Below are 9,897 nucleotides of genomic sequence, written 5' to 3' on the forward strand. Positions count from 1 at the left end.
GACTTGTGCTTGTTTTCATGCAAGATACTTTGTAAGGCCTTCTATGCAGCAGTGTCCTGTCTTCCTGACCTAAATTGAGAGCTCTTGAAGAAAAGAACAGTTTCAACTATTGTTTTCTATGGCCTTCTATAATGAGAATTGAGATTATCCCTTACATTGACATTGAAAAATCCAGTAGCTGAAATGCTTCTTTGTTTCCATACAACAGAATAAAGGATTCAAAACAAGAACTGATCTAAAGAAAATATTTTTTTTCTGAATGAGACTAAACTGCCACCCTAAAGTTGGTAGCCAGAAGTTTAATTAAATTAAATTCAACAAACTTTAATTATTAAGAAACTGCTTACTACCTCAGTATAATGTACTAGAAACTGATGATACAGAGGCAAAAACAACATCAAAACCCCAAATAGTCCCTGCCCTCAAGGAGTTTATCTTCCATTAAGGGGATATAACATGTATCTATCTATCTATCTAGCTAGCTAGCTACTAGCTAGCTAGCTATCCCTTCCATATCACTGGGGTTAGGGGCATAGTGCCCCACCAATTTTTTGGCCTTCCCTTTGTATCAAAGAAGAAATTTTAATTTTTTTCTTTCTCCTATGGCTACTCCTAACAGTATCCAAAATTTGGTTTATTTGGTCATAGTCTATATATAGGTCAATGTTAACATTTATGTGTCATCTGCTAACTTTTGTGTCCTTTTCACAAACTTTAACTTTTTACTCATTTTAACTTTATAAAAAACATTGTGTATATTTACAGAATTTGAAAACAAAACATGTTATTATACATTACTATACATATATTTTCTGTATTTCTGAGTTTCTAAACTTTTCTTTGTCATCTGCTGGGCTTTGTGTCATCTGAAGCTTCCATAAAACTTCCCAAATATTCCCATTTAATTTTTTATGCTGATTGGCAATACATCAAAATTGTGATGGGGAAAATTGTCATGTGGAAGGGACATCTGTACTTATAAATACAAGTTAAAATTTAAAAAGGGATAGAGTATTAACAAGGAAGAGATATGTGGGAAGGCTTCAAATAGGATATAAAAGTCAAGGGGAACTGAAGGAAGATAAGGATTATTAGAGGTAGTGATGGGAAGAGGGGAGATACACAGATACAGGTGGGCTAAGGAAGAGGCTTATGCAAATTCACTGAGGTAGATAGCAGATGGAATGTTGAGTTTGAAGAATAGGTACTAGATGTCTTTAGCTGAGCTATACAATTTAGGAAGAGAAGAAATATTAGATAATTTTGAGCCCAATTGGAGGATCTTAAATGAAGGTGGAGGTGTTTGCATTTTATCTGAGGGACAGTAGGGAGCTATTAAGAGGCAGTAGGGAGCATCTAAAGGTGGAAGAGCACAGAAAAGCAGGATTCTTCTAGTTCTAAGTGGTAGAGCTATTGATTCCAGGAGGAAAAGGAATAAAGTGATCATCAACAAATTAGTGAACAACTTAATCAGCATAGGAAATCAGGGGCAAAAATGTAATGAGTGCTGGCAGGAAAAATTCAATTTGAATATGTATGTGAGCTCAATGTAAGTTGTATGCATAGGAATGTTTGTCCATAAAATTTGGTATGACAAGAATCTCATTTAATTGTTTTGCTAGTATCCTTGAACCCTGCATTCTCCTAATGATGTGACTTTCCAGCAATAGAACTGTGGTTTTCTTTTCAAGAAATGATAAGGGTTTTCTCTCACTGCTAGAATTATTGGGTGGTGCAGGCTCTCTGTTTCCAAAATGTTTATTTCTATTTTAGCCTTGGATGGACAGCAACTTCTAGTGTCATAATCTTATACTTTGTTATATGAAGTCTTTGCCCTAATTTCCATTTGTTGGCATGGGTGTCAAAAATGATGCACAGAGTACAGAGCACTCTCTGCAGGCATTCAGACACCCTCCTTCCCCACCCCCACCCCCAATCCCAGAGTTCAGAAGGCAGAGGGACTCTGGCAGAGCTGCTCCTCTCCACCTCTCCAATGTTCCTGATGATATTTTTTCATATCCTCCACTCCTCTGCCCACCAGCCCAATGGGAGTGCACAGGGGATAAGGTGGGCAGCTCACAGGTGGTAGAGCTGGAGGGGAATGGAGCACTCAGGCCACTTTTCTCCCCCTCTCTACACTCCCTGAGGACATTCCTCACTTCACTTGCCCCTTCATCCAGAAGCCCAATAGGAGTGCTTCCTCCCTCCCCTGTGTGGGGTAAGGGGCAGGACAGGGCATGTCCAGCATTTGAGGGGGGGGCATAGCATTGGGTCTCTGAGAAGGTTGGGGAGGCCTAGCACTCCATCTCTAAAAGATTCACCATCACTGCCATAGTCATACAAAAATGAAAAAAAAAGGTAGCCCTCAACTCTCAAGTACTTTGTAATCTACTAAGAGGGATGAAACACACATGCATTTAATTGTAATATAAGTTAGAATAAGTTTGGTATATATGTCATATATATACACACATTAGATCCATTCAATGGGAGAGAGAGAGAGAGAGAGAGAGAGAGAGAGAGAGAGAGAGAGAGAGAGAGAGAGAGAGAGAGAGAGAGGAGAGAGAAGAATTATAGGGAGAGAAAAATTACTTCTAGCTGGTTAAGTCAGAAAAGGTTTAGTGGAAGAAGTGGTATCTGATATGATCCTTCAAGGAAGGGAAGAATTTCAATTTAGCAAAATTCAGTGGGAGCACATTTCTAAGATGGGAGAAAGCTTATATTAATTTTGTCATGCTTTTGTCTGTTCTAGACCCTGCTTATTCCTCATTATTTCATACCCATGCCTTGATGCCCACATCAATACATCAATCTGTACATAGCCTCATGTTAGAGATATACTAAGAAAGGCTATTTGTTTTAGGGTTTTGGGAGAGATGGAACAAGTAGTTCGAATTCAGCAAGAGAGAGGACTCCTGGGTAATAATGCTCCAATCATAGCAGAATCCATGGGACTCCAATTTGATTGGATATTTTGGGGATAAATGTTGGGGGTGCAGATTGAGAAAGAAGGGCAAGTTAAAGATGAGTCAGCAGAAAAACTGCTGTATTTGCTGTCAGATGCCTTGAACTGGATCTGGTTCTGCAACTTACAATTTGCATGCTCTTATGTATCTATAAAATGAAAGGAATATGCTAGATGGCCTCTTGGGTCTCCTCTAACTGTTAGCCTATGATTCTAGGGTCGTGAGATTTCTTCAGTCATCCCAGACTGGATCTAATATAACGTGCCACTATTTGTGGGATACAGGATGATACATAGTGGATAGAAAGCTCAGCTTGAAGCCAAGAAGATTTGGCTAAAAATCCCTTCTGTTGCACATACTGGCTATGTGACCCTGACAATTCTTTAGGATTTTAAGGTAATAATAGCTAACATTTATATAATGCTTAATCTGTGTCAGGCATCAGGCTAAGAGCTTTACAATGATTATCCCATTTGATCCTACCTTGAGAGTTAGAGGCTATAAATAGTATCCACATTTTAGGGATGAAGAAACTGAGGCAAACCAATTAAGTGACTTGCCCAAGGATATGCAGCTAGTACATGTCTGAGGTAGATTTGAACTTGTGTCTTCCTGATTCCAGGCTCAGCACTCTATCCTCTGTGCCACCTAGCTATCTAGGTCCAGGGAAGGTTATAAACTGCACTGACAGAGGGAGGTTGACCCAAAAGGTATCTATACCAATGAAATCAGAGGTCTAAGTGCCTATGTTCCTCTTCTTATCCTTATCGTGAGTCTAATGTGAAGCCTTTCGCAAGAGATCCACTAGGCAAAATCTTACCCTAGAAAATAAACACTAAAAAACTCACCTGGGATGTTGTCAAAGCACTCCACTCCTGGAATTTCACACTGACCATTTCTCAGGGAAATGTACTTACAGTTGCTTAACTTCTCCACCTGCCTTGGCAACCTTTTCCAAACTTAGTTTCAGGCCCCTTTGTAGGCTTTTGATTTTCTTTATCTCCGACAGACCTTCAAATATCACCTTCTCCCTTGAAGTGCCCTATTTTTTGTTTGCTCCTCTGTTTAAACAGTATTGTTCTAAGGGCCTTTAGTACTTAGGGTGCAATCACAACTAGGAACTCTACCTATTTCTTGCCCCTTTTTTTTCAATAGTTCAACAGACTTCTGTTGAGTGCCGAACAGAATGTCCTACATTATAAATATGTATGGCTGTCCAAGTGTGGGGAGGGTTCAAGCTTCAGAAGGTTCTATGAGTCTCTTTCAGGTCATATTCAGCAGTCCCACTAACATGGTTTCCCACCCTTTATTTTTAAATAGATTTTTATTGATATTGTTTTGTTTTTATATCCCTAACATACCCTATTATATCCATCCCACACCTTTCCAAAGAGTCATCTTTTATAATGAAACATAAAAAAGAGGAAGAAAAAATGCTCATCAAAACTAATCAACATATCAGAAAAGTCTGAATACTGTGTCCCATACTCATGAACCCTAAAAAAGGAAGGAGAGGTCTCATCCTCTCTTACTAGTCTCCTCTGTGTGTGTGTGTGTGTATGTGTGTGTGTTGGGGTCTTTCTTGTTCAAACCTTGACTCCAATTTATGTTTATATGATTTCATCTGATATTGTTTATTAGATTGTTTTCAAAGATCTTCAGTAAAGAGATCTAACTTTTTAATGCCAGAGGTATAGGACTTTAAAATTAATGGAGTTTTTGGTTTACTCCAAGTGTAGACTCAAACATATATGCCTTCCCATAGAACCTCATTTCAAATATCTGAGCAAGCTGAAGGAACATTTTTCATGGTGGGTATGAAACAGTTATTTAATTTCATTTTCCATTCAAGATTTTGTTATCATTGCTCAGTTGTTTCAGTTGTGTCTGACTCTGTGACCCCATTTGGTGTTTTCTGGGCAAAGATACTGAAGCAGTGTGCTGTTTCTTTCTTTCCCCAGCTCATTTTACATTTGGAGAAACTGAGATAAAATAAGTTAAGTGACTTGCCCAGAGTCACCAAACTAGTAAGTGTCTGAGGCTGAATTTGAATTCAGGCCTTCTTCACGCCAGGCTGGATGTTCACTCTACTGCACCATTCAAGATGCCCTGTAATGCCGTCTCTTTTAGGACAACATGGAGAGCAGAAGAATGTGAAGGCTAAGAGAAAAGAAGAAGAAAAAGTAAAGGAAACCATTGTGCAAGATCAAATGGTAATGTATCTAATACTAAATATCAGTCTTGGAGAGGCATTGTGGTATAGTAGAAAGGGCAGTGAACTAAAAGACGAGAGACTGAGATCAATATTGCCAATTGCAGCTGGGACCATAAATGAGCAGTAGTTGTAGTTTAGTTCTATGTTAGGAAGGAGACCAATGAGAAATATAATAATAAGTAAGGAGGACCTGATGGAAGGATTATGGGATGTAGAATCCTTGTATCCCCCAGTGGTAGATGCCTGGGATAAGCCAGTGGTCAGCAAATTTTAAGGAACTCTGGAGACCTTTGAGAGCAATCAAATAAACATCAGATGAAATCATATAAATATAAACCATAATATAGGTCTTGAATAAAAATGTTGCTACCTGTTGCTACTCCAAACTGAAAATACTCATGAGCTGTTGGAGCCTTGTCTGACTCCTGACCCACTTACGGAGTAATCTGCCAGGGCAGAATTTGTTACGGCACTGGGACCTACTGAATTTATCCCCTCCATTACTCTCTTTCTCTGCTCTATTCATTTTCTGGTAAAATTGGCTTTGAGTTTTCTGCTCTCTAAAATTTTGCTTAGTTGTAATAGCTCCTTTTATAATGAGTTTTGTCTCTACATGAGCTGATTTTTACTATCTTTTATATATTTGCTATAGGTGATTGGGTCACACTATAGGGAAAGATGAAGTAGAATCCCTAGACAATAGCTTTTGCCTTAACTGTAAGTCTATATTGAAACTCTCTAGATACACAGGGAGGAACTTCAAGGAGAATCAAAGAATCTCATGTAGGAAGAGATTTTCAGAGGTCATCAAGGTGCTTATTAGCTATGTGACTCTACATGAGTTTTTGCCCCAGTTTCCTTATCTCTAAAATAAGGGGGTTATACCTTGATGGCCTTTGAAGTACTTTCCTACTCTTTAGCTCTATCTCCATCATTGGGGTCTAATTTCCAACAATTACAGTATGCCTTCTACAATGTCCGGAAAACCAGTCTCTACCTAAAGCCCACTATTGAGGCTAAACTCACTACTCTCTCTGCTTTCCACCTTTGTACAGATTTAAATAAGACATTTTTCTTTGCATGAAATCTGAGTCTTTAACATCCAATCATTGGCTTGTTCTAGGTCTGCCCCATAGCAATAAGACAAAGAAGTCTATTCCTTCTTTCATATGACATCCCTTCAGATCCATGAACATGATTCTCCCCTTATCTGAGATAAACATGCCCATTTCCTCCTATAGAACACTGCATAGCATCATGTTGATTTCTCTCATTGACTCAGATATATTCTTCTGAGCATACTCCATCTTAACATGCCCTTCATATGGCATAGTGTCCAGAGCCCAACACAAAACTCTACCCATTATCTAACCAGATCACAGTGCAAGCTATCTAAGGTACCTTTCTCAATGCTGCCCTTTCCAAATGAGCTCCTCCATATACTTAAAGTTTGAAACTGGGGCTATCTTGCCTATCTATCACCATCCCCTCTACCTGACAATAACAACTCCCCCCTTCCCACTTCACATGGCACTTTGTGTTTCATCATGGGTGATTTGGGGGTGTGTCCTGCTCCTTTCCTAAACAACAAAAGTATATGAGGGCAGGGATAGATAGTGTTTTATCTAAACTTTGTGTCTCCCCAGCACTAACACAATGTACTGATCAAGGTTGATGTTTTATATACATTTTTTTTCCCTTCATGGTATGAGATTTCTCTGGTTCTCATCTAAGGAAAGAAAAAGTATTTATATAGAATCTAGTAACTAAGCACCTTTTTTTAATAAATATTATCTCATTTGATCTTTACAAGAACCCTAAGATAGAAGTATTATTAATATCTCCATTAAAAGTTAGGGAAACTGAGGCAAAGAGGATAAATGACATGTCCAAAGTCGCACAGCTAATAAGTACTTGAGGCTGAATTGAAACTTAAACCTTCCTGACTCCAGGCCCAGAACTATCCATTATACCAAGAGCTGTCCTAAAAGTAAATGATCTCTAAGAATCCTTTCAGCCCCAATGTTCTCCAGACTATGATTTCTAGCTTGACATCTACGAGATCTGGGCTATTTCATCAGGGTCTGTAGTAACAAAGCTTGAGATTCATTTTCTGAGTGTTTATCATTTTAGAGCTTTTGTTTACCTCTTTGGGATGTTTTGATCAGGCATTCATGCTCAGAGGAGAAAACAAGTCTCAAAGAACAGAGAATGTCTCAGTTAAACAGCAGAAGAACTAGAGGAAGTAGAACTTCCATGAAAGTATTAGAGAAACTTTGAGAACATGTTCAGTGCAATGCTTCTTGAATGAAATCAGGTAGTGTTTTTCATCCTCATTTCCATCCCTTCTTTATAAGAAGGCAGGGGGGGGGGAGAAGAAAAAGAAAATTCGACTACCCAAGACCTATTTGTTCTTCAATCTTTATTTAATAGAGCTAAGATGTTCCCTAAATATTTATTTTCACAAGCATCATATTTACAGATGTGGAAACAGAGGTCAGTTAAATATAACTCTTTACAATGGGGCAATCTCATATTGGAATGTTAGTCTAGGAATGAGACAGCCTTTTTAGCCTCATCATTCTGGCGGATTCTTTCTGACCAATATAAGTTTCCTGAGGATTTCCCCTTCTGTTTGACCTTACTTTAAGACTGCAGATTAGCCATCGAGAGAGATAAATGTGGACACTGACACTATCAGTTCTGGGGATCCAACCTTCTTTACTGCTGGGTATTTGGTGGAGATAGTGTTGCTTCCTCCAGGCTCCCAGAGGCTGGGCTGCTCATGAGCTGGTCAGGGCAAAGGGGCCTCCACATTCCAATCCTCAGAGTGAATGAATACCTCACTCAGATGATATGTCTTAACATAGCTCAGGAGAGTAGTAGAGTGCTTTCCAGTACAAAATCAGGAAATAACTCTGGCTAGAACAGGGGAAGCAGCCTAGTTCCTAGAGTGAATCCTTGGTTAGAAGTCTGGAGAACTGGTTCTAGCCTTGCCTGACCAGTGTTTCCCTGGGTGACTGATCTTGGACAAGGTTCTTCTTGCCTTTCTGTCTGTGCCTCACCTTCCCAATCTAATAAAGTGGAACCAATCATTATCTTCAGAATGTGCATAAAGTGCTATGAAGGCTCAAAGACAATGAATAAACTTAAATGACTTATCAAAGGTAGGAAAACAGCCGTGAACAAGTAGGAGAATATTTTGGTGTAAAAGACATATGCAGTTTTAGATCTTTTGGAGCTCACAGGGAAAGAGGAAATAGTCATTAGGATATTTTAGCACAAGTAGCTAAGACCATTACCTGGGCAATGGAGACAGGTTCAGCTAAGAAGAGATAAAAAATAAATCGGATTGTTTGCTATGTCTTCTGTTTTATCCAAAGTGTTTTCTTGTCTTTTCTATCTTATCTTTTCTTGCACCAGAAAAGGCTTTTGGTTTTGTTCTGACACTTCTTCCTTTTCAGAGGCAGATTGCTTAAGTTGCCAACATAAATACTATTCCTAACCTAAGCATAAAGAACCAGAGAAACTGTAAGAAAAAAAATGAGGAGGGCACTGGGACTTTTTGAAGGAGGTATTGGATTTCCCGAACAGCCTCAGATGATTAGTTGTCCCACACCCTGGTGAACACGTCCGGCATTATTTTGATTCTGACAAGTCTTAGGCTTTCAGGCTGCATTGTAATGACTTCCAATCTCCCAATCTAATTTGCCCCAATGATGAAAAGTGGCCTGCACAACAACACCTGATACCCACACATTTGTCATTTCTCCCAGAGCAGGGCCACCATAGTATATATAGTATAACATAGTATAACAGAGCTCAGCTAATCCCCATTGCCTTCCACAAGCCAGCACCAGATTACAATCAGAGTAAAACCTACAGACTTTATTGGCATCTGATGGGGCTGATCCCTAGGGGCTGCCCACCTCTGTGCAGACTCATTTTCCAAATGGCAGAGCTAATTTGAACCTGTTTCAATGCACTGATTACTCAGAAATCAGAAAGCAAGCCCAGCCTGTGCAAATAATTTCCACTCAAGTTTAAAATGACCACAGATCTCCATGGCTATTTCATCGTGGAAAGTTATTTAGAAGAAGTGGCTCTCTTTAGAAAATCAGAGATGGATGTGCAGTAATTTGGCTGCGAGCTCTTATTATCAAGGCAACAGCAGAGCCTGCTGCATGTTAAAAGTTATTCACTAAACAACCAAGACTTTCAAAGAATGCCCTCTGATCATACCCACCAACCGTTTCAAAGTTCAAGCTCTGTGACCGAGTGCTGTTTACTTACCTTGTAAATTTCAGGTCCAAAGAGGTCTTCGCCTTTTAAAACAGGGCATCAAATGTTCAGGTTTTGTTTTCTCACATTAAAAAAAAAAATCTCATCTGTCATAGGCACACAGGCTCCTTTGGAGGACCCACCCTCTCCTTTCTGAACACCAATGAGGAGACCAGGGGAGCACATGTGGGAAGCTGCCTCCCTGGAAGTCTGTCACAGGAAGCATATGCTCTTTGTGACTGAGGTGCCAAATTAACCTTGGCGTGAGCCAGACAAAGCACCTCATTGTGGAGGTCCCCGGAATCTCTTGGAGAAGGAAAAAAAGAAAGCCTTCAGCCAATCAACAGTTTTCATGTTTTTGGCAAGATGGGACTTTCTGTCCTTCATTCATTTTAGAAAATGTAAATCTGTTTGCTGTTAATTAGCTTCCCAATG

The 9,897-nt window shown here is 39.4% G+C and overlaps 1 protein-coding gene across 4 annotated transcripts in view; it reads right to left on the minus strand.

The window, feature by feature from the left end:
* Positions 1-9,548, minus strand: part of STARD13 (StAR related lipid transfer domain containing 13) — a 799,642-nt gene extending 790,094 nt beyond the window's left edge. For 3 of the 4 annotated variants that reach the window (XM_007495305.3, XM_056825164.1, XM_056825162.1), the window contains exon 1: positions 9,475-9,548. The gene's annotated coding sequence lies outside the window, so the exon portion shown is untranslated. The remainder of the gene's footprint in view (positions 1-9,474) is intronic. The other variant, XM_056825163.1, reaches the window with a different exon arrangement.
* Between the last annotated feature and the right edge of the window lie 349 nt (positions 9,549-9,897).

The sequence above is a fragment of the Monodelphis domestica genome, chromosome 4, assembly GCF_027887165.1.
Source record: "Monodelphis domestica isolate mMonDom1 chromosome 4, mMonDom1.pri, whole genome shotgun sequence".
Lineage (NCBI taxonomy): Eukaryota > Metazoa > Chordata > Mammalia > Didelphimorphia > Didelphidae > Monodelphis > Monodelphis domestica.